Consider the following 2,448-nt stretch of genomic DNA (forward strand, 5'->3'; position numbering starts at 1 on the left):
TTAATAATTTATTAATTATATTATATGGTTATTAAATTAAAATACATATGATACGTACTCAACACACACACACACACACAACACACACACACACACACACGCACACACAGCCACACGTACCACGCACGCACGCACGCACACACCACACACCACACACACACACCACACACACGCGCAACCACACCACACACACACACACACACACACACACACACACACACACACAACACACACACACACACAACATATTATATTAATATGAATAATATGTACGCGGTAGTCGGTCGCCTAGCACGCGGCAGCAAGTGCTTGCCGCGCGCTCTTACGCTAATCGCTGCGTTTTAAGATGTCGTACATGTGTAATATCGTAACCTGCACGGGAAATTAGCGTGAGGGGCGCGAAACTTATTAGCGAAATTAATTTAAAGCGTCTTCTTGTTGACGCGAATACTATAGTAAGTTGCGTATAGAATTCATAGTGCAAGCCGGGTCGAATATCACTCTCATGTATAATCGATATTCATATATATATATATATATATATATATGAATAATATGTACGTTTACGGGGGTTAACGAGCTAAATTACCTAACTTTGTTTGAAAGAATCATGATGGGGATTACATTGTGTCCCGCACGTATATGTACGCTGTAATATGTCCTACATGAGCCGTATTGTTACTCTATATGTTTGTAGGTAATTACGTGATGAGTAATAATCAGCGATAATCTGCCAAGGCAGTGTCACCCGATCCTTGCAGTTTCTCGTGATTAGGACGAGTCGAAACACATAAGTTAGTTTTCCCCGTTAAGCGCGTCAAAACCCTAACAATCATACACAGTGTCATAATTAATAATACGAAAATCGCACGGTGAAGAGCGTGTTACAATGCACTCGAATATATTCTTAATTATCGTCAACGATTTAAATAATTATTTTATTTGATACAGTTTTCTTTAAGAAACGTCATAAACTCAGGTAATTTAAATATGTATGTTTGTTCCTAAAATCAGAGGATCCGTGTTCTCTAAAACGTGTACAAGCTCATATTATTGGGTGTGGAAAAAATCAAATACTATACAGATTTCACAAGAATAAACAGTTCTAAAATGACGTGAATAGTACCGTGCTAGTCAAGAACGGTAACGCATTAATTGAGAAATCAACAAAAAAAGCGTTAAAAAAGACACTTCTGTCGACGAAATTATTTCGCCTAAAATTTTTCTTTCCTTTATGCGAATATAATACACGGCGAATATAAGCACGATATATATACACTCTTTGCTGTTTCAGAGTTTCTTAAATTATCCCATTTCCTGCCATAAACTGGACGCAACGGTTTTTCAATACATGCTTAAGAATAATTCGACTATCCCGAGAACAGGTGGCCCTTGGATTCAAAGGGGGATATCAAGCAGAACAGGACAACTGGAACAAAAAATTTTGCTTCTGAAATGACGGCGAAATGGATATTCCTTTAAGCCTACCAACGGAAATACAAGCGTAGTGAGTTTTAAATGCATCGCAATTAGAGGCAAGATTGTCAGTTGACTGTGATCGGCGTTCACAAACGGTCCGCGCGCGCTCATATCTGCACTACCTTGTATGACGAATCCAGAGAGATCGTCTGCGCACATAACATAGATGACGTGCTACTCAAACTCAAAAAACAACACGCGCGTGAATTGATTATAACCGCTAGCCAGCAGCGTGGAGATGTGGATAGAACCAGGTTTCGGCGCCCATTCGATATTTTTATTAAAACCTAACGCGCATTTCAACTATGTTTAGCCGCCTGGTGGCGTGTGCTTTCACGTGTGGAAATGGTCGACAATAAGCGAACGTTATGAAAGCTACTGAATATATAATTATAACATATTTACAAAAGCGCCTGTGTTGAAATTTTGACAAAAGCTAGAAAACTGTTGCCCAAGAGGACGTTTGCTGTTAACATGTGTGCCTTTACACAGGACAGTTTTCAAATTTAATTGGTAAGCCTTGTGGCCACAAAGGCTCCGGAGTACACAACGACGGGTATATACGTTTGTCGCGTCTAAATTTATGGGTGCCACATTACAGATGTTGCTTTATTAAAATCAAATGCCTACTACGCATCATAATAGCAGCTATCGGTGAGCATGGCAAATAGCCGGCGGTCTGTGTACGTTTCTCAGCGCTGCGCAGCGAAACCGCGGCAAACCCACTTAGAGCACAAAGGCTCTACAAATGGTTCGCCAACGAGCTATAAGCTATAATATATATATATATATATACATATAGTGGAAGAGAAAGAGAGAACGAGAGAGAGAGAGAGAGAGAGAGAGAGAGAGAGAGAGAGAGAGAGAGAGAGAGAGAGAGAGAGAGAGAGAGAGAGAGAGAGAGAGAGAGAGAGAGAGAGAGAGAGAGAGAGAGAGAGAGAGAGAGAGAGAGAGAGAGAGAGAGAGAGA

At 40.4% G+C, this 2,448-nt stretch overlaps 1 protein-coding gene across 1 annotated transcript in view; it reads right to left on the minus strand.

Moving 5' to 3' along the window:
• The window catches only part of LOC106807791 (doublesex- and mab-3-related transcription factor A2-like), a gene marked incomplete at its 3' end in the record, with an annotated part of 8,660 nt that overhangs the window by 5,587 nt on the left and 625 nt on the right, over positions 1–2,448 (minus strand). The window lies entirely within an intron of this gene.

The sequence above is a fragment of the Priapulus caudatus genome, unplaced genomic scaffold, assembly GCF_000485595.1.
Source record: "Priapulus caudatus unplaced genomic scaffold, Priapulus_caudatus-5.0.1 Scaffold12, whole genome shotgun sequence".
In the NCBI taxonomy this organism is placed as follows: Eukaryota; Metazoa; Priapulida; class Priapulimorpha; order Priapulimorphida; family Priapulidae; genus Priapulus; species Priapulus caudatus.